The sequence below is a fragment of the Amblyraja radiata genome, chromosome 2, assembly GCF_010909765.2.
Source record: "Amblyraja radiata isolate CabotCenter1 chromosome 2, sAmbRad1.1.pri, whole genome shotgun sequence".
In the NCBI taxonomy this organism is placed as follows: Eukaryota; Metazoa; Chordata; class Chondrichthyes; order Rajiformes; family Rajidae; genus Amblyraja; species Amblyraja radiata.
Genome location: NC_045957.1, coordinates 6,536,695 through 6,560,071, shown reverse-complemented (window position 1 = coordinate 6,560,071; position 23,377 = coordinate 6,536,695). Strand labels below are relative to the sequence as shown.

Below are 23,377 nucleotides of genomic sequence, written 5' to 3'. Positions count from 1 at the left end.
TGTTTCTATGACTGGTTGAGTCATGCATTGTTTGTGAACTCAAATGTCGAAGAAGGAAGGAGAGTGTGGAGAGTCCATCAGAGGTATTGATCTCCTCGCCATTGAAGTGATCTACAGGAGGCACTGCCCCAAAAAGGCACACATTGTCATCAAAGACCCACACCATCTTGGCCATGTTCTCATCTCACTGCTACTATCAGGAAGAAGGTACAGGAGCCTGAGAACCATGACCTCCAGGTTCAAACAACAGTGTCTTTCCAGCAACCATCAGGCTCTTTAACACTGCATAACACTGACCCCAGCACCTCTGCTTTCTATGGACTGTGTCTTTGATTGCAATGTGATGTTTGGTTTTATACAGTTATGGTTACCTCATAATATGATTATTAATTGATTGTATTATTGGTTATCCAATATTTAACTGTGTGATTGTATTAACAGGTCTGTAAGGTTGCAGCAAGTAAGAATTTCAATTGTTCGTGGCGGGATATATGACAATTGTCTTGAGGAATTAGTTTCGGGAAGAGTTGAATATCTGGTCTTGAAGAGGGGATAAAAAACAAAGTGTGGAAGGTTGTCGGACGGAAACATTCGGTGGTGGTGTTCCTCAACAGGCCATTTTAGCCCACTGATCTAGAAACATAGAAACAGAAACATAGAAAATAGGTGCAGGAGGAGGCCATTCGGCCCTTCGAGCCAGCACCGCCATTCATTGTGATCATGGCTGATCGTCCCCAATCAATAACCCGTGCCTGCCTTCTCCGCATATCCCTTGATTTCACTATCCCCAAGAGCTCTATCTAACTCTCTCTTAAATCCATCCAGTGATTTGGCCTCCACTGCCCTCTGTGGCAGGGAATTACACAAGTTCACACTCTCTGGGTGAAAAAGTTTTTTTCTCACCTCTGGCTTAAATGGCCTCCCCTTTATTCTAAGACTGTGGCCCCTGGTTCTGGACTCACCCAACATTGGAACCATTTTTTCCTGCATCTAGCTTGACCAGTCCTTTTATAATTTTATATGTTTCTATAAGATCCCCCTCATCCTTCTAAACTCCAGTGAATACAAGCCTAGTCTTTTCAATCTTTCCTCATATGACAGTCCCGCCATCCCAGGGATCAATCTTGTGAACCTACGCTGCACTGCCTCAATCGCAAAGATGTCCTTCCTCAAATTAGGAGATCAAAACTGTACACAATACTCCAGATGTGGTCTTACCAGAGCCCTATACTGCTGCAGAAGAACCTCTTCACTCCTATACTGAAATCCTCTTGTTATGAAGTCCAACATTCCATTAGCTTTCTTCACTGCCTGCTGTACCTGCACGCCAACTTTCAGTAACTGGTGTACAAGGACACCCAGGTCTCGCTGCACCTACCCCTTACCTAACCTAATCCGATTGAGATAATAATCTGCCCCCTTGTTTTTGCCGCCAAAGTAGATAACCTCACATTTATCTATATCATACTGCATCTGCCACGCATCTGCCCACTCACTCAACCTGTCCAGGTCACCCTGCAACCTCCTAACATCCTCTTCACAGCTCACACTGCCACCCAGCTTTGTGTCATCCACAAACATGCTAGTGTTTCTCCTAATTCCCCCTTCCAAATCATTAATATATATGGTAAACAGTTGTGGCCCCAACAACGAGCCTTGCAGCACTCCACTCGCCACTGCCTGCCATTCTGAAAAGGACCCGTTCACTCCTACACTTTGCTTCCTGTCAGCCAACCAATTTCCCATCCATGTCAACACCCTACCCCCAATACCATGTGCTCTAATTTTGGTCACCAGTCTCCCATGCGGGACCTTATCAAAGGCTTTCTGAAAGTCTAGACACACTACATTCACTGGCTCCCCTTCATCCATTTTACTTGTCACATCCTCAAAAAATTCCAGAAGATTAGTCAAGCATGATTTCCCTTTCATAAATCCATGTTGACTTGGACTAATCCTTTTACTGTTATCCAAATGCCCCATTATTCCCTCTTTAATAATTGACTCCAGCATCTTTCCCACCACTGAAGTCAGGCTAACTGGTCTGTAATTCCCCGTTTTCTCTCTCGCCCCTTTCTTGAAAATTGGGATAACATTAGCTGTCCTCCAATCCACAGGAACTGATCCTGAATCTATTGAACATTGGAAAATGATCACCAATGCGTCCACTATTTCTAGAGCCACCTCCCTGAGGACCCAGGGATGCAGCCCATCCGGCCCAGGGGATTTATCATCCTTCAGTCCCATTAGCCAACCCAATACTATTTCTTGCCTAATGAAAATTTCTTTCAGTTCCTCTACTCCCTTAGATCCTCTGTCCTCCAGTACATCTGGGAGATTGTTTGTGTATTCCTTAGTGAAGACAGATCCGAAGTACCTTTTCAACTCTTCTACCATTTCCTTGTTCCCCATAATAATTTCACCCGTGTCTGCCTTCAAGGGACCCACGTTTGACTTTGCTACTCTTTTTCCCTTAACATATCTAAAGAAGCTTTTACTCTCCTTCCTTATATTCCTGGCCGTACTTCATCGTTTCAGCCCGTATTGCCCGTTTTGTTTCCTTCTGTTGTCCTATGAAAGTTTCCCAATCCCCTCTGGCTTCCGGCTACTCTTTGTTGTGTTATACATCTTTTCTTTTAGTTTTATTCTATCCGTAACTTCTCCTACTCCCCTACTCCCCTTCGAATCTTTCTTCCTTTTTGGAATGAAATGATCCTGCGTCTTCCGGATTATGGCCAAAAATTCCTGCCATTGCTGTTCCACCGTCATTCCTGCTCGGATCCCTTTCCAGTCTACCTTGGCCAGCTCCTCTCTCATGCCTTCATAGTCCCCTTTGTTCAACTGCATCACTGACACTTCCGATTTAACCTTCTCCTTCTCAAATTGCAGATTAAAACTAATCATATTATGATCACTACCTCCAAGCAGTTCCTTTACCTCGAGTTCTCTTATCAAATCTGGTTCATTGGACAACACTAAATCCAGAATTGCCTTTTGTCTGGTCGGCTCCATTACAAGCTGCTCTAAGAATCCATCTTGGAGGCTCTCTACAAACTCTCTTTCTTGGGGTCCTGAACCAACCTGATTTTCTCAGTCTACCTGCATATTGAAATCCCCCATCACCACAGTGGCATTACCTTTGTTACATGCCAGATTTAACTCCTGCTGCAACTTACACCCTACATCCGGGCTACTACTTGAGGGTCTGTAAATAACACCAATTAGTGTCTTCTTGCCTTTACAATTCCTCAACTCAATCCACAGTGACTCTACCTCGTCAGTCCCTAAGTCTTCCCTCGCAAGGGACTGAATTCCATCCCTCACCAGCAGAGCTACCCCCCCCCCCCCCCACCTCTGCCCACCTGCCTGTCCTTTCTATAGGATGTATAACCCTGAATATTAAGTTCCCAGGCCCGATCCTCCTGCAGCCACGTCTCAGTACTCCCCACAATGTCATATCTACCAACCTCTAACAGAGCCTCAAGCTCATCTACTTTACTTCTTATACTTCGCGCAGTCATATACAATACTTATAATTCCTTACGCACCTCACCTTTCACATCGATCCCTATTACACTTGGCCATACTCTCCTATCCCTTTGTGAGCTTTCTTTCCTATTAATTCTGGGGTCATTAACCATCCCTTTACTCTCTTTCCCTTTAACTCCATCCTTGACTATCCCATTTGACAACCCCCCCTTAACTTTGCAACAATTATTAACGGCCTTCACTAGGAAGCAAAGAACAGTGTTGTTACGTGTACGGATGTTACAGAATTGGGGGATTAGTTATAACCTTCAGGATGGCACCGACCAAATGGTAAAACAAGAAGAAATGCCACAGGTGGATTTTAATAAGGAAAGGTTGAAAAGATGAATTTTAAGAGGATTAAATGACAATTTTGCAAAGTATCAAAAAAAACTATTTTAACGTTGTATTCTCCCGCACATTCCCATCAACTACCTCCCAGATTCCATCACGCACTGACAATTTGGGGCAATTCACAGCAGTCAGTTAACCCAACAAATCGCATGGCTTTGGCATGTGGGAGAGCATGTAAATGGAAGTGGTCATAGGGAGAGCATGTAAATTCCACACAGTTCAGGATCGTACCTGGGTCACTGGAGTTCTAAGGCAGTGGCTCTGCTCACTGAACCAGTTCTGCAACTTCCTAATTGTTCATTTCTTCAATTAATGTGAAAATGAGTTATCATCACCAATCCATATTCTCCACGGATGCTGCCTGACCTGCTGAGTTACTCCAGCACTTTGTATCCAAGATCCCAAATTTCAGCATGGCACTGAAATGGGAAAATGAATCCCAGTGCTTCTCCTGTGCATTAAACCTTAACCTGCAACATTGCTGAAAATACAGTAACATGGCTCAGTTCAAGGTCCTCGTTTTCTACTTTACACTGTCTGAGATATAGGGTTATAGGATGTTATAGTCATAAGGTTATAGAATGATACAGCGTGAAAACAGGCCCTGCGGCCCAACCTGCCAACATGTACCAACTGGCCTGCGTTTTGCCCATGTCTCTCCAAAACTGTCTTATCCGTGCACCTGTCGAACTGTTCCTTAAACTTTGGAATAGTCCCAGCCTCAACTACCTCCTCTGGCAGCTTGTTCCATACACCCACCACCCTTTGTGTGAAAAAGTTACCCCTCAGATTCCTATTAAATCTTTTCCTTTTCACCCTAAACCTATGTCCTCTGGTCCTCGATTCACATACTCTGGTCAAGAGACTCTGCATCTACCCGATCTATTCCTCTCATGATTTTATACACTTCTATAAGATCACCCTCACCCTCCTGCACTCCAAGGAGTCCCAGCTTACTCTACCCTCTCCCGATAGCTCAGTCCTCAGACCCTCTAGCCCAGGCAACATCCTTGCAAATCTTCTCTAATAATCTAAATGCGGTTTCACTACGTCTTATACAACTGCAACATGACCTCCTAACGGCTATACCCTATAAGCCAATTTTCTATCCATTCAGCTATCTCTCCTCAGATCCCAAGCGATCTAACCTTCCAGAGCAACCCACCATGCAGAACCTTGTCGAATGCTTTGCTGAAGTCCATAAATACAAGATCTGTACCTCTGCCCACATCAACCTTTTTGATCACGTCTTCAAAAAAACTCAATCAGATTTGTGAGACATGACCTGCCACGTACAAAGCCATGCTGACTACCCCTAATCAGACTTGTCCATCTGAATGCCTGTATATCCTATCCATCAGAATACTCTCTAGCAACTTTCTAACCACAGATGTTAGGCTCACTGGCCTATAGTTACCAGCAATTTCCCTGCAGCCCTCCTTGAATAGAGCACAACATTTGCCACCCTCCTGTCTTCCGGCACCTCTCCTGTATTTAAAGACGACTCGTAAATTTCAACCAGGGCTCCCACAATTTCCTCTCTAGTTTCGCACACTGTCCTCGAAGTTGCTGCCTTTCTGGTCCAAAGATTTTGGTTCCTCTCAGACCGCTTTCATCGAGTGAAGGCGGCCTGCCAAGGCAGGTCACCCTCACTTTTATGTATATAAAATTAAAATATTGCATTTGAGTTTTGTGTATAAAATCATTTTAAATATGCAACCAGATGAGTCTAAATGCATCAATGAATGCAATTGATAGTCAAATGGACAATTAAGGATTGCCTTGCTGCAGTGAAATGTTGTTCGATGTCAGCAAGTTTTAGTCATAGAGATCTCTCTCCAACGGAGCACCACTTACTAGAACATAGAACAGTACAGCACAGGAACAGGCCCCTCAGCTTATGTCTGTGCTGAATACGATTCCAGGTTAAACGTATATCCTCTGCCTGCACGTGATCTATATCCCTCCACTCCCCACATATCCATGTGCCTATTTAAAAGCCTCTTAAACTCCACTTTAGTCACAGGTTGAGGATAGATCTGATAGAAGTTCATAAAATTATGAGGCATAGATAGGTAGACGGTCAAAATCTTCTTCCCAGGGTGGAAATGTCAAAGATAGAGGGCATAGCTTTAAGGTCAGTGGTAAAGTTTAAATGAGATGTGTGGGCAAGTTTTTTTCCCGGTGGATGCCCGGAACAGGGGTGGTGGTGGAGGCAGATATGATAGGGGTGTCTAATATGCCTTAAGATAGGTATGTGGATATGCAAGGAATGGAGGGATGAGGATTATGTGCCGGCAAAGGGAGTTAGTTTAATTCGGCATCATGTTCAGCATGGACATTATGGGCCAAAGGGCCTGTTCTTCTGCTGTAGTGTTTTCTATTCTATGCAATCTCAGTGGGACAAGAGTATGCTCAGACTGCACCAATGGACTGACCAGCATTACTAATTCTTCTACAATTCCATCAATGCTTCTTCAACATGAATGGGAAAATGTTGTACTCTGTCTAACATGAACGTGAAAATTAGGCATGTTCAGTAAAAAAACTCCACGATCCCAAATTACAGCACGGCACTGAAAGGGAAAATGGACCTCAGAGCATTGAATCTTAATGTGTAGAAAACAACACCCGGCCTCCCAGTTTAAGGACCCCTTGGTTTTGACTTACGCATACCGGCTGGCGGTCGTTTTATTTTCGGGATGGCGCCTGTTCTCACACTTGACTCAGCGACTGTAGGGGGAGGTGCCAATCCTGCTAGGAATGCTGCCAATCACAGAATAACATATTGCATTTGAGTTTTGTGAACAAAATCATTTAAAATATGAAAATACACAGAAATGTCGCAACACGCATAGACAATTAGGGGTCGTAGCGAATATAGCACGAAGACAGGCCCTGCGGCCCAACTTGTCCATACCAACCAAAATATCCCGTCTACGCTGGTCCCATTTCCCCATATTTAGCCATATCTCCCCAAACCTTTCCTATTCATGTGCCTGTCCAAATTTACTTTGCTGTTTTGTTGCAGTAACATTTTATTTAACCAGTGGTTATTTTTAGTCACCAGAACTTTCTTCCCAATGCTTATTGCAAAATTACATTGTGGTTGGTTGGGCCAATGGCCTGTTTCTGTGCCGTATGACTGTGTGATTCCATAACCTACATAATGGCGTGTTACCACCTGAGGATTCTGAATGGTAAGAAGAATAACTGCTGTTTTGAAAGGTTATGGATGGTTTGACACATCTATCACCCCAGATAACGAGGCTGTTTTAGAAAAAGACATCCTTTTGAAAGACATACTTAATCATGAATAACATTTGCTAATTTTTCTTACAAACTACGAACCTCAAGGCTTGGTGCTGGGACCGCAGCTATTTACAATATACATAAATGATTTAGATGAAGGGATTCAAAGTAACATTAGCAAATTTGCAGATGACACAAAGCTGCGTGGCAGTGTGAATTTTGAGGGGGATGCTATGAGAATGCAGCGTGACTTGGACAGGTTGGGTGAGTGGGCAGATGCATGGCAGATGCAGTTTAATGTGGATAAATGTGAGGTTATCCACTTTGGTAGCAAAAACAGTTTTGGTCCCCTAATTTGAGGAAGGACATTCTTGCTATTGAGGGAGTGCAGCGTAGGTTTACAAGGTTAATTCCCAGGATGGCGGGACTGTCGTATGCTGAGAGAATGGTGCGCCTGAGCTTGTATACTCTGGAATTTAGAAGGATGAGAGGGTATCTTATTGAAACATATAAGATTATTAAGGGTTTGGACATGCTAGAGGCAGGAAACATGTTCCCGATGTTGCGGGAGTCCAGAACCAGGAGCCACAGTTTAAGAATAAGGGGCAAGCCATTTAGAACGCAGATGAGGAAACACTTTTTCACACAGAAAGTTGTGAGTCTGTGAAACTCTCTGCCTCAGAGAGCGGTGGAGGCAGGTTCTCTGGATACTTTCAAGAGAGACCTAAATAGGACTCTTAAAGATAGCGGAGTCAGGGGATATGGGGAGAAGGCAGGAACGGGATACTGATTGGGGATGATCAGCCATGATCACATTGAATGCCGGTGGTGGCTCGAAGGACCGAATGGCCTACTCCTGCACCTATTGTCTATTGAAGAGAGAGAGAGGTGTAACTGCAGCCAGCATATTGTTTTTTTTTTTGCATTTCTATTTTATCAGATGGTTTATGGCTATTTTGCTGTTCTTAATTGTTACTTCATTAATAAACTGATCTGAGATTTAGTTTCAGACTTCATATCCTTGTTGCTTGCCTTTTACTGAGAGATTTAATGTATACTATGGGATCATTAAGTAGCTTCTGGGCACACTTAACAGCAAGAACGATTCATTGTTTGTCCAAAGCTTATTATTAATGGATATTTCATATATGTGAAATTATGAGAGGTGTGGACGGCCAGAATTTTTTTCCCAGGATGGCAAAATCAAACACTAGAAGGCATAGCTTTATAGTGAGAGAGGCAAAGTTTAAAGGGGATGAGCGGAGCAAGTTGCTTACACGGAGGGTGGTGAGTGCCTGGAACGTGCTGCCTGTGTTGGCGATGGAGGCAGATACAATAGTTGCATTTAAGAAGCTTTTGGATATGCGCATGGATACATAGGTAGTAAGGGATTATGTGTAGGTAAATGAAAGGAGATCTTGGCGTCATGTTCAGCATAGATATTGTGGGTCGAAGGGCCTGTGCTTGTGCTGTACTGTTCTATGTTAAATACAATATTGGTTCAGAATGATCACATGTCTTGCTGTGATCTTGGGGAACAGAAGGAAAACATGGAAAATACTGTAGGTGCAGGAGTAGGCCATGCGGCCTTTTGAGCCATTCAATATGATCATGGCTGATCATCCAGAATCAGTACCCTGTTCTAACTTTCTTCCGATATCCCTTGATTCCATTAGCCCTAAGAGCGGTATCTAGCTTTGGACGAGCTTTGGACCAGCAATGATACACACCACAATGAACCGTCCTTAAAGCAACAATGGCTGTAAAATCTCTTACATGTCCTTGTCTCTGCTTACCTGACTTGGGCGGGCGACTGCATGTGGAAACTGTTTGGTGAGTGTCCATCCATCCTGGTATGCGGCCAGCTGTTAGGAGGCATAAATGGTAAGTGGTCAGTAAACTCTGGTGCATCACTTCATATCTCTGAACAAGGGGTTCTGGGTCCCATTAGGCTGCATTGACATTCAGCCGGGCATCATTCCATCATGTGAATTTGAACTGGAATTTAATGATCTTCGTGGAACTTGAGTTTAAGTCTAAACTGATACCTCAACATACTGGGAAAGTGTTTTGGCCTTGAAACAAGGAATGTCAAATCATCAGGCCTAACTGTGCAGTGCCGAGGAATGTCACATTGCCATAGGTGCACTCCTCAGATAGATTGGAACATTTATATATTAAATTTGGATCATAGCAGTGTTTTGACCAAGTTCCACAAAATGGATTGATCAAGAAAATGAAAACCCATGGACTCCAAGGAAAAGTAGTGTTGGATTAAGAATATATTCAACGAAGGCAATGGCTAATGAGAATCCTAGGTACCGTTTAAGCAGTGGGATTTGTAGGACTCAACTGAAGCCCCTGTACTTCTTGGAGGTACATGATGCTGGAATCTACAACAAAGAGAGCAGACCAACTGGAGGAATTCAATGGGTCAGGCAGCATCTGTGGAGGAAAATGGAGATTACAGAGAGTGGCAGACACTGGCTCTGTCCCCACATTATAGTGATCTACAAGAGGCCACGCCTCAAAAAGGCATCCAACATCACCAAGGACCTACATCCATCCTGGCCATGCTCTCATCTCACTGCTATTATTGGGAAGAAAGTACAGGAGCCTGAAAATCATAACCTCCAGGTTCAAGAACTACTTCTTCCCAGCAACCATATGGGTCTTGAACCAAACTGTACAACACTTGCCTCTTTACCTATGAACTTCTCTATGGTGGTGTCTTTAGTTGCACTACCGTTTGGTTTTATACTATTTTGGTTATGTGATAGAACATTAATTCATTTATTGTACTATTCATTATTATATATTTAGCTGTGTGTTTTTGCATTAGCATGCCTGTAAAGCTGCAGCAAGTAAAAATGGAGATGTTCCATTGCCGATATATATCACAGTTAGACACTTGATTCTTGACAGATGATATGTTAGGTTGTGATGCTTGACTAGCTTGAATGGGGTGAGAGAGAGTAGAGATAGGGAGAGGGGGAGGGAGAGGGGGGGGGGAGAGGGGGAGGGAGAGGGAGGGAGAGGGAGAGAGAGTATATATATATATATATATATATATATATATATATGCATTTGACATGTCTTTGTTCAGTACTCACTTGGCCGAAGTCTTCGTTTCATCGGACAGGGCTTGGCCAGTCCTGACGGCATGGCAGCGGCACCTGCAGCGGCACCTGCAGCGGCACCTGCAGCGGCACCTGCAGCAACTGCGTGAGCAATGGGAATTGAAACAGTTAACATCAGAACCAGACCAACCGTGGGCCAAGGATGCTCGGCTACCTGCACATTGCTGGGTGCAGTCACACAGTGTCCGCCATCGAGTACACAAGTCACCACTTAAAGAAGTGGAGTTGAGGACCCAGACCAGGACTTGCCCACGTCATCAAGCTTGAAGCGCCAATCAAGAGGCAATTCCGTATTGCTGTGCTTGCCACCACAGTGAAACCCGTTTGCCTTAACGTTAAAGCTAGGATTTCCTCCCATTGCCCTGGCAAACAATTTTCCTGCAAACAAGCTCCATCACAGTACGTTTGCCGACAATGTACCTGTAGGATTTGTACGCATGAACAAGCTGCACCACTTTCAACTGAAAGCTTAGAGGGACGTGGGTTCAAGTCTTGCTCCAGGAACTCGACCACCTCAACCAGTTTTGGGTGAGGTGGTCGAGTTTCGATGGGTCGATCCTTTACGGAGGGAGCACTGTTTTTTGGTTAGATACCAAACTGAGTTAACCTTTCTTGTGTGAACAATCTCACAGCAGAGGTGTGTCTGCCAGTATTTATTCCTCAACCAACGTCACAAAAATAGATTACCTAGTCATTAGTGTTTGCTTTCGTGATCATGCCATGAATAAACGAGTTTGTTACATTTCATATACTATGATATTTCAGACGTATTGCATTGATTATGAAGCTCATTCACACTCTGGGGTCTTAAAGGTATTACCTAGTCATTATTGTTTGCATCTGTTGATCTCGTTTCCCATTGTGGTTGTGGGACAAATTACCACATTTCCCCATAATTCAACAGTAACTACACTTCAAAAATCTTTCATTGCCATCAAAGAGTTTTTAAAGACACTTAATAAATTAACAGTCTTTCATCCAGACCACCGTGTAAATATGCTTTTCCGTTTACCATTGACTCATCCACAAATGTGTCTTCGACAAACTTAGAAATATTCATGTACACAAACAACAAAAGTTCCAAATGTTACATCTATTGGCTAAAGTATTTTCCAATCCACGTCAGAATGGTTATCTATGAATCCATTACTTTCTACCTTCCATGGCTGTCTCTCTTGGTGGTGGTAGGAGCCGGCAGGTGCCTTTTCGATCTCTGCCTTTGTGCATCTCTAATCCACAAAACAGTTAAGATGTTATAAGGCAAGTCGTGGAAACAGCAGTGCATAACATCAGTAATTAATTGTCAACATAACTTTGCTGGAGACATAAATACATATTTTCACCCATTGATAATTCATTCATATTGTTTTAGATTAGTTTAGAGATACAGCGTGGAAACAGGCCCTTCGGCCCAGCAAGACCACGCTGACCATCGATCACACTAGTTCTCTGCCCTACACACTAGGGGCAATTTACTGAAGCCAATAAACCTACAAACCCGCACGTCTTTGGGATGTCAGAGGAAACTTGAGCACCCAGAGGAAACCCATGCAGTCACAGGGAGAACGTACAAATTCCACACAGACAGCCCCCAGGATTGATCCTGGGTCTCTTGTGCTTTTAGGGAGTAGCTCTACTGCTGTGCCACTGTGACACCTTGTAGTTATGGATAAGGATAAGACAGGTTCTTGGGTGAAATGCTAACTGGGGGAAAGCCAATTACAACAGTACAGGTGATCTACAGCCATAGGAAAAGGAGATTCACCCTGACTGAATTCACGAAGGACAACCCAGAAATTTGAGATGCAGTACAACATTCGCTCTCATGGAATTTAAGTGAAAAGAAAGTAAACAAACAAGCACAAATTAATTTTTCAGTTAGCATTTCTTGATGAAAGCACAGATGATGTAGTTTTGTGTTATGATAAATAATGCTACAAGCCTTTCTTTAAGGGACCCAACCATGCCCCTAGAATTGAGGGTAGCCTGAATTAGGCAGGAACTGGTGGGGAGAGGTGATTGAGAGCAGCTGTTTGAAGGATCTCCCAGTTGCTAATCATTTTAACTCCCCTTCCCATTCCCAGCCAACCTCTCTGTGCTCGGACTCTTCCACTGCCAGAGTGAGGCCACACTCAAACAGGAGGAACAGGAGGAACAGCACCTCACATTCTACTTGGGTAGTTTACAACCTAACAGTATGAACTTTGAATTCTACAATTTCAGGTAAACCATCCTTTCTCTCTCCTTTAGATCCACCCAGATGCTCTCATGTACACCTTTCTTTTCACTATCCCCCTCACCCATTCCTAACCCTTCCTCTAGCTCCTCCTTCTGCTTATCACCCAACATCACCCCCTACATGTCCCCTATCCACCCCATTCCTTCCACCCACCAGCCCTCACTCACGTTCCACATATCAATCCCAACCATCCTTCCATATGAGACTCTGCCATCTGCACCCTTCTTCTTCACTTTATTACCTCCAGCCTCAGTTACTATCTCCACCTTTAGCGCCCTCGCCTGGCTCATTTGCCAATCAATCCCTCCATAGCTGCATCCACCTATCACTTGCCAATTCTTGGCCCAACTCTTCCCCTTAACTCTTTCTACCAGCTATCTCCCCATTACTTCATCAGTCTGAAGAAGGGTCCCAACCTAAAATGTCAAATAAAATATAGAATTGTCCAGCGCAGGAACACACCCTCCAGTCTACAATGTCCACACTGAACATGGTACCAAGTTAAACTAATCTCCTCTGCTTGCATCATCCATATCCTTCCATTCCTTGTGCCTATCTAAGAACCTCTTAAATTCCTTCACCATCAACCCTGTCAGGGTGATCCTTACAAATCTACTTTAAACTATTCCCCTCTCTCCTTTAAGCTATGACTTCAAGTCTTTGACATTTTTAATCTGGGCAAAAGGTTCTGAATGTTTACCCTATCTATGCCTCTCACAATTTTATATATTTCTATCAGGTCTTCTAACGCTCCAGAGAAAACACAAACGAAAACTTGCTGCCTGTTAGGTGGCTTCTCTACTAGTACAATTCACAGAAGAACTGGATAGAAACTTGATTGGAAAAAGTTCACAGTTACAGATAGAAGGCTGAGACCAATTTGATCGTTGCATTAAAATGTCCCAACAAGCCCAATGACACAATGCCCTCTTTCACTGCCACACTGTTTTTTAATTCTTTGCGAATGTCATTTGATAAAATCATTCATAAATTTCTAAGATTTCTTTGTTCGTTATCGTTCATGACTTTTGAAATTAAAAACTGCTTAACTTTCAAAAAGTACTCCGGTGACTTTTTCCTCACTTTGGTGCAAGTGCCTATCATAGAGTTATACAGGCCCTTCACTCTAACTTGACCATGCCAACCCCATCTAAGCTAGTCCCATTTGCCTGTGCCTGGTCCATATCCCTCAAAATCTTTCCTATTCATGTACCTGTCTAAATTATAATTATGCCTGCTTCAGCTACTTCCTGTGACAGACAATAGACAATAGACAATAGGTGCAGGAGTAGGCCATTCGGCCCTTCGAGCCAGCACCGCCATTCAATGTGATCATGGCTGATCATCCCCAATCAGTACCCCGTTCCTGCCTTCTCTCCATATCCCCTGACCGCTATTTTTAAGAGCCCTATCTAGCTCTCTCTTGAAAGCATCCAGAGAACCAGCCTCCACCGCCCTCCGAGGCAGAGAATTCCACAGACTCACCACTCTCCATGAGAAAAAGTTTCCTCGTCTCCGTTTTAAATGGCTTACCCCTTATTCTTAAACTGTGGCCCCTGGTTCTGGACTCCCCCAACATCGGGAACATGTTTCCTGCCTCTAGTGTGTTCAAGCCCTTAACAATCCTGTTAGCTCAGCTCATTAGACAGCTCATTCCATTTTTCCCCACCCCACGAGTGAAAAAGTCTGCCCTCACGTTCCCTTTAAATCTTTCTCCTCTCACCTTAAATCTATGCTCTGTACTTCTTGATAACCCTTTCATGGGGAAAAAAACTATGTCCCTTATCCATGTCCTTCATGATTTTATACACCTCTGTAAGATAGCCCTCAGCCTCCTGTACCCCAGTGCATAATGTCTTAGTCTGTCCAATCTCTTCCTATGGTTTAGGCCCTCGAGTCCTGGCAATATCCTTTTTAAATCTGCTCTGCACTCTTTCCAACGTAATGGCATATTTCCTATTATACACAATTCCTGTTGAATTTATGGGATTAACCCAATGGATGAAGTGGTATTCCTCAATTACTTTTCTAAATTAGGCAGGAAAAATATTCATTTATTTTGTTCCTTGGAGAAATGCCTTCAAAAAACGAACACCTTAGGCACTTGTGTTTTCTCACCAACATACTTGTCTCAAACATTTAAATTGAATATGTTGCCCAAATCTTAGGTGATTAAAAAGAAATTAAATATGAAACTTACATTCTGCAAATCATTATATTTCCCAGAATAAATTGTTTTAAATAAACCCTCACAAATATCTCACCTTCCTTCAGCAAACGTTCTTCCTCCAACAACCTCTCTGTTAACAGAGAACAAAGAGTCAAACATGCAATACTAAAATGCCACCAATTCCGCAAGTGTAAATGATGGTGCAATTTTCAATAATCCTAATGCACCCGGTGACAAATTAGCTAAAATAGCTCAAATTGACCATTTAAAGATGGAATTTTACTAATGCCATTTAAAGCTATGAAGTGCCCTATTGGGTGGAGCTGGATTAGCGAGTACAGGAGATCCAATTTGTTTTGCAGATTTCCTTTGTTCAGTGGTCAAGTTATTGAACAGGCAGCCACAGGCCAGGTGCACACATTTAACTCCCATCATGGTAGTAAGGAAATTAACTTTAATAAACAGTACAAATATGGAAATTATACAACATTCTAATAACATTTAAAAGGCATTTAGACAGGTTCATGGATAGAAATGGTTTGGAGGGATATGGGTCAATTGGATGGCACATTTAGTCTGATACACTCATAGAATCATTCAGCACAGAAACAGGCCCTTCGGCCCAACTACTCCAGGCTAATCCAGATGGCCATCTAAGTTAATTGCGTTTCCCCACGTTTGACTCTAAACCTTTTCTATTTAAGTACCAAATGTTTTAAATGTTGTCATTGTACCTGGTTTAACCCCACTTCCTATGGTGGCTCGAGGTCAGATATGGTTTCAGCACTTAGAGCATTTTGGTCGGCATGAATGAGTCCATTATAAAGGATGAGGTTCCAGAGTACATGGCGTTCACAATAAAATAGGCCAAAGTCAGCATGGCTTTATGAAGGGGAGGTCTTGCTTGACAAATTTGCTGGAATTCTTTGAAGAAGTAAATAGCAGGACAGACAAAGGAGAGTCAGTAGATGTAGTTTACTTAGATTTTTAGAAAGCCGTTGAGAAGGTGCCACACATGAGGCCGCTAAGCAAGATGAGAGCCCGCGGCATCAAAGGGCGGATACTAGCATGGATAACAGGTTGGCTGGATAGCAGAAGACAAAGAGTGGCAATATGAACTGGCTTTTTCTGGTTGACTGCCAGTGAGTAGCGGAGTTCTACAGGGGTCGGTGCTGGGGCCGCTGCTCTTCACACTGTATATTAATGATTTGGACGAGGAGATTGAAGGCTTTGTGGCTAGGTTTGCGGATGAAACAAAAATAGGTGAAAAGGAAGATAGTGTAGAGGAAGTATGGACTCTGCAGAAGGACTTGGGACAGGTTGGGAGAGTGGGCAGAGAAGTGGCAGGTGGAATAAAGTGTAGCAAAGTGTGGAGTCATGCATTTTGGTAGTAGGAATAAAGGTGTAGGCTATTTCATAAATGGGGAGATAATCCAGAAATCGGAGGTGCAAAGGGATTTGGTGCAGGATTCCCAAAATGTTAATCTGCAAGTCGAATTGGTAGTAAAGAAAGCAAACTCAATGCTAGCATTTATTTCAAGAGGACGTGTACAAAAACAGGGATGTAATGCTGAGGGTCTGTAAGTTGCTGGCAAGGGCTCATTTGGAATATTGTGAGCAATTTTGGGCACCATATCTGAGGAAGGATGTGCTGGCTCTGGAGAAGGTCCAGAGGAGGTTTACAAGAATGATCCCAGGAATTAGTAGGTTAATCTATGATGAGCGTTTGACGGCACTGGGCCTGTACTCGCTGGAGTTTAGAAGAATGAGGGGGGACCTCATTGAATATAGAATAGTGAAAGGCTTGGATAGAGTGGATGTGGAGAGAATGTTTCCACTAGTGGGAGAGTCTGGGACTAGAGGTCAGAGCCTCAGAATTGAAGGACGTTCTTTTAGGAAGGAGATGAGGAGAAATGTCTTTAGTCTGAGGGTGGTGAATCTGTGGAATTCTTTGCCACAGAAGGCTGTAGCCAAAACAGTGGATATTTTTAAGGCAGAGATAGATAGATTGATTAGTACGGATGTCAGAGGTTATGGGGAAAAGGCAGGAGAATGGGGTTAGGAGAGATAGATAAGCCATGATTGAATGGCGGAGTAGACTTGATAGGCCAAATGGCCTAATGACAATCACTTATGACCTTATTCTGGGCAGAATGGCCTCATACCATGTTATATGAGTGTATCGCAACCAAATGTTCTGATGATACAGAAGTAGGTGAAAAACAAACTATTGCCTTTATTATATTTAAGAAGGAACTGCAGAAGCTGGAAAATCGAAGGTAGACAAAAATGCTGGGGAAATTCAGCGGGTGAGGCAGCATATATGGAGCAAAGGAAATAGGCAACGTTTGGGTCGAAATCCTTCTTCAGACTTCTGAAGAAGGGTTTCGACCTGAAACGTTGCCTATCTCCTTCGCTCCATATATGCTGCCTCACCCGCTGAGTTTCCCCAGCATTTTTGTCTACCTATTGCCTTTACTACCTGTTTTTGTTCCTATCTCCTGTTCTAATGTACTCACTACCGCTGGGGTGGGAGGGAAATAATGTTTAAAATACGGATGGAAAATCATTTTAAATGGCTCTTTCATCCTGGATAATGTCGGCACAACGGCACCATGGTGAGGTTCAAGAGATGCGGGTTCAATTCTGACCTCCAGCCTTTCTGTTTGGCTTTGCACATTCTCTCTCTGACTGCATGGATTTCTTCACTTGGTTTGGCTCTTCCCACATACCAAATACATGGAGGCAAATAGTCATGTGGCTATTGTCACTGTTGCAGCGGCCCCTACAGCCTGTCTGTCTTTTTTTAATTTTTTGTCTAGTTAAATGTAGTTGTTCGTGTTTTTTAATACTGTTTGTAACTGTGTATATGTGGGGGGCGGAGGGGGAAACTTTTAAAATCTCTTCCCTGCACGGGAGACCCGACCTTTTTCCTGTCAGGTCTCCGTTGTCGTTGGGGCCTAGCACCGTGGAGCATCCTCCAGCCGGAACGACCTGGGGGCTCCAGCCACGGAGCCTGCGGACTTACCATCGTGGGGCAGGCCGGCCTCGGAGTGTGGGGAGCGGTGGTGGCTCGCTGCTGCGACTCGACTCCGGAGCTCGGAGGCTCCAGCTGCAGACCTGTGGACTATGACATCGGGAGCTCGCGGGTCAGGGTGGAGACCGCTTTTTGGAGCTCCCGCAACGCAACTTCTCCAGCCCGTGTCGCAGGGTTGGAACGACCCGGAGCGGGGCCGTACATCGCCCAGCTCAGCTTTAATGGCCGCGGGACATTCCAGCGCCCGCCGGGGCCTCCAACTTTGTGACTTTTGGGCCTGGAGCGGGGCCATACATCGCCCGGAGCGGCCTTAACGGCTCTGGGACTTACCATCGCCCGCCTGGGGCTTCGACATCGGGAGAGAAATGGTGCAGGGGAGAGAAAAGACTTTGCCTTCCATCACAGTGAGGAGGAGATTCACTGTGATGGATGTTTGTGTAATTGAATTGTTTGTATGTCTTGTAGGAATTGTCTTTGTTTGTATGGCTGTGGAAACGGAGTTTCGTTTGAACCTCACTGAGGTTCAAATGACATGTAATAAATATTGTATTGTATTGTATATTGTATTGTACAGCACTGAAATGGGCCTTCAGCACATCTTGTCCATGCTGCTCCTTTTTGCACATCTACACTAATCTCATTTGCCCACATTAGGTACCAAGCTAGCCCCATTCGCCCGCATTTAGCCCAAAGCCCCTTTAAACCCTTCCATTCCATGTATCTGTTCAAATGTATTTTATAAGTCGTCATTGTATCCGCTTCTATAACTTCCTCTGGCAGCTCATTCAAGGTACGGTCTACCTTTTGGGATAAAAAGTTGCCTCTGAGGTCCCTCTTAAATCTCTTCCCCATTAGATCATAAGATCATGTGATAGGAGCGTAATTGAGCCATTCGGCCCATCAAGTTAGTTGGGAGAAGGTAACAACAAAGTAAAAAGAGATAAAATGTAGTCGGAGACAGTAAGACTGGTCGGGGAACTGGGAAAGGGAGGGGATGGAGAGAAACTGATTGTGTCCGACTACATTTTATCTCTGTTTGCTTTGTTGTTACCTTCTCCCAACTAACTATTCTACATTTCCCTCTGCCCTGTTTTCACACCTTACTCTTCCTTATCTATACACTTCCTTATAAATGTACCTCCCACTCCCCTGACATCAGTCTGAAGAAGGGTCTCGACCTGAAACGTCACCCATTCCTTCTCTCCAGAGATGCTGCCTGTCCCGCTGAGTTACTCCAGCATTTTGTGTCTATCTTCGATTTAAACCAGCATCTGCAGTTCCTTCCTACACATAGAACAGTACAGCACAGGAACAGGCCCATTGCCCCACAATGTCTGTGCCGCTCATGATGCCAAGACCACCACTTACCTGTCTGCACATGAACCATGTCCCTTCATTCCCTGCATTTCCATGTGCTTATCCAATAGGTACACAAAAATGCTGGAGAAACTCAGCGGGTGCAGCAGCATCTATGGAGCGAAGGAAATAGGCAACGTTGCCTATCTCCTTCGCTCCATAGATGCTGCTGCACCCGCTGAGTTTCTCCAGCATTTTTGTGTACCTTCGATTTTCCAGCATCTGCAGTTCCTTCTTAAACTGCTTATCCAATAGTTTCTTAAACACCACTACTGTATCAGCCTCCACCACCACTCATAATTTCATTGACTTCCAGCAGGTCTCATCTCAACCCACACGCTCCAGAGAAAACAATTCAACCTCTCCTTATAGCTAATCCCTTCTAATTGAGAAAGTGTCCTGGAATTTGGATTAGATTGAATTTGCTTTTGTTCTGCTGATGTGCTCACCCGCATCTTCATGTTTAAAGTTTCCCTCCTCAATGCCAAAGTCAAATTTTGGATCACCTGCTAACTTCTTTATCATCTCCCTAGGTTTAGGTTTCAGTCTTTAGCAAATACAACAAAACACTGGGCCAAGAACTGAGCCCTGTGAACACCAGCAATAACGGTGTTCCAGCCATTATTAACACCCATCAAACATAATTGGTTTTAGCCCAACGAGCTTATTTTGAGCCCCTGTATCCGTTCTGAATCCATCAGTCAGCAGGTTGTACAAAATGACCATTCTGGGTGGGTGAAAATAGTCCACATAAATACCATGTGATCTTCGATAACATCATGGACAGATCCCACTGTGACACAGATTGGTGAGGCTGAGATCATTGTTTTTATTTGTGCCCAAGGCCTTTCTACCATCTCTATCCTATTAGAAGAACAAATGTTGTAATCTACCCCACATGCTTATAGAATTCCAACCTGGAAGTTGACGTTGAGCGATTACTTCAGCAGATTTTATTTTTGTCTATCTATTAACTGGCTGTCCTATCAAGAGAGGTTAGACTACTTGGGTCTGTATTCCTTGGAGTTTAGAAGAGTGATGGGTGACCTTATTCAAGCACATAAGATCCTAAGGGGGCTTTGATAGATAGTCCCACTTGTGAGAGAGGTATGAACAAGGGGACATTGTTGCAAAATAAGGGCCTGAAATTGAGGTGCATGGAAGGAAGACTCTTCTCTCGGAGGGTGGTAAATCTCTGAAATTTTCTGCATTAGATATTTGAGGTGGAGCTTGATAAATATTTGAAATATCAAGGAATGTGGGAACCGGCACAGAGGTGGAGGTGAGGCCAGCATAGATCAGCCATGGTCATATTGAATGGCGAGGCAGGCTTGAGGGGCTGAGTGGTCTTGTCTTCCTCTGAAAATTCACCTTTCTGCAATTTCTCTGTTGACAATAAATGGTATTGTATTGTTGTATTGTATTGTTACTCCGACTCCTATTGTAAACATACAATCTCTTAAAGGACATTTAGATAGGCAAATGACGGGAAAGGTTTGGAGGGATATGGGCCAAATATGGGTAGGTGCGAATAGTGTAGATGGGGCAGCTTGGTCGGCATGGGCAAGTTGGGCCAAAGGGGCTTGTTTCCATGCTGTATGACTCTGTAATTCTATTTTCTCGTGTGTTCTGATATTGTGAGTTTAATGTTCTGCATCAGTCGGCTATCTTTTACGTGGCACATATTTACCAACACTTGGGATGTCTAAATTCACAGTAACCAGGGATATGATCCACACGTCCACTATTATGAGCATCTCCTGCTCCCTAAAAAGTTTTTCTAATGCCACTCACCCTTGTCTTCCTCTGAAAATTCACCTTTCTGCAATTTCTCTGTTGACAAAGAATAAGAGTGCTCAGATTATTTCAAGATTTGCAGACAGGATTTGAGCTGGACATTGAAGGCTGTTGTTGCATTTTAAACTAAGTCCTTTTGCAGGTCATCCTAAAACTTACCGAGTTGCAGGTGAAGTTCTTGCAGCGCCAATTCTGTTAACAGAGAACAGGAGGTCTAAGAACAAGCCTTGCGTAATGAAGGAAACTCCAAAATACTCTATTTGTTATGATTGTTATTAAGACAAATTTAACATCAAATATAATTATTAAACGGCACAAATGTGGAGGCAATGGGAATATCCAGTAAGTACGAACAATATATCTCAGTACATGTGACAATAATGACAAATCATCAGCAAATGGTAGGGTCCTGAGGAGTGTTGTAGACCACAGAAACCGAAGGGTACAGATGAATGGTACACTGCAAGTGGCAAATAGGTGAAGAAAATATTTGGCATGCTGGCCTTCAGCAATAAGAGAATTGTTTACATGAGTTGGGAATTCATGCTATAGTTGTACAATACATTGGCGCGAACACACTTGGAGTACTGTGTGGTCAGAATAGTGTGCAGTTATGGTCACCCAGCTACAGGAAGGATTTCATTTAGTTGGAAATGGTGCAGAAAAGGTTTATCAGGATGTCAGCAGGACTCAAGAATGGTGAGGTTGGACAGGTGGGAGTTTTTTTTCATGGAGCATAGAAGACTGAAATGTGTACAAAATCAAGAGAGGCGTAGATAAGGTGAATGGCCATAGTCTTTCTCCTATGGTAGAACATCCAGAACTAGAGGGTCTCAATATAACGTAAGAGGGGAAAGATTTGAAGGAGAACTGAGAGGTAATTTCTTCACATAGAGGGTGATGGGTATAGAGGTATAATATGAGGGGAATACTTAGGATACATGCACACGGTCTTTTTCCCAGGGAAGAGAAATCAAGTAGGGAATAGGTTTGTGCGAGGGAAAAGATTTAATAGGAATCTGAGGGACAACTTTTTCAAATAAATGATGGTGGTTATATGGGGTAAGCTGCCAGAGGAAGTGGTTCAGGTAGATACAGTAACACCATTCAAACAATATTTGGACTGGTACATGGATAGGCTAGGCTTAGACATAAGAGGGTCAAATGTAGGTAAATGGGACAAGCTTAAATGGCACAACTTGGCTGGCATGGATGATTTGAACCGCAGGGCCTGCTTCCATGATGTACAGTGCCCTCCATAATGTTTGGCACCAAGACCCATCATTTATTTATTTGCTTCTGTACTCCACAATTTGAGAATTGTAATAGAAAAAAAATCACATGTGGTTAAAGTGCACATTGGTGAGGTTATTAATCGCAAAGGGACTGGCAGGCCAAGGAAGATTTGTCAATGACCACTGTCTGCAGAAGACTTCATGAACAGAAATACAGAGGCTACACTGCAAGATGCAAACCACTAGTCAGCCGCAAAAATAGGGTGGCCAGGTGCCAAGAAGTACTTAAAAGAGAAATCACAGTTCTTGAAAAAGGTCTTGTAGGCAGATGAGATGAAGATTAACTTATATCAGAGTGATGGCAAGAGCAAAGTATGGAGGAGAGAAGGAACTGCCCAAGATCCAAAGCATACCACCTTATCTGTGAAACACAGTGGTGGGGGTGTTATGGCCTGGGCATGTATGGCTGCTGAAGGTACTGGCTGACTTATCTTCATTGATGATACAATTGCTGATGGTAGTAGCATAATGAATTCTGAAGTGTATAGGCACATCCTATCTGCTCAAGTTCAAACAAATGCCTCAAAACTCATTGGCCGGATAGCAAGCAAAACAAAGCTTTTCACTGTACTTCGGTACACATGGCGATAATACATCTAAATCTAAACATAATGTGAGGCAAGGTAGAGTACTGTGAACTGGTGCAGGGGAGGGAATGTACACTGCCCTACTACACAGGTAAAAATACTCCTCTCACTTCTCCATTACTACTCAATTCTCACTGTGCCATCTTGTTGTTGATGCCTGTGTGTCCATCAGCACATTTGAGATTTCCAGTGGCAAGGAGGTTGTGAGCCCGTGGACACAAGTCCAAAGAAATTACGTTTTCCAGCATGTGGGGCCCTTCATTTAAGTTCAAATTATGATAATCATGAATGGACTAGAAATGGAACCTATGGAGACCAGAGCTATAACTAGATATTTCAATTGGAGACATTAATTTTGCATCTTTTTCTCCCACTTCAAAATAACCATCCACAGCCTTTACATTTGATCAAGCATTATATGAGCATCGTTATAGTTTTGTGAACTTAAATGCAGTTGTACCACACCTTGGTTAGGCCGCATTTGGAAAACTGTGTTCAGTTTTACTCACCCTGCTATAGGAAAAATGTTGTGAAGCTGGAAAGGCTTGGCATGGCATGGACAAGTGGGGCCGAAGAGTTAGCTTCCATGCTGTATGACTTTATGACTCTATGAGACTTTTGA

General features: G+C 43.5%; 1 long non-coding RNA gene across 1 annotated transcript; it reads left to right on the top strand.

The window, feature by feature from the left end:
- Positions 1-1,744: 1,744 nt before the first annotated feature.
- Positions 1,745-22,522, top strand: LOC116985993. Its single transcript, XR_004415382.1, has 3 exons — positions 1,745-1,775; positions 8,075-8,077; positions 22,412-22,522. It is a non-coding gene; the product is annotated as an uncharacterized LOC116985993 (long non-coding RNA).
- The last annotated feature ends 855 nt before the right edge of the window (positions 22,523-23,377 follow it).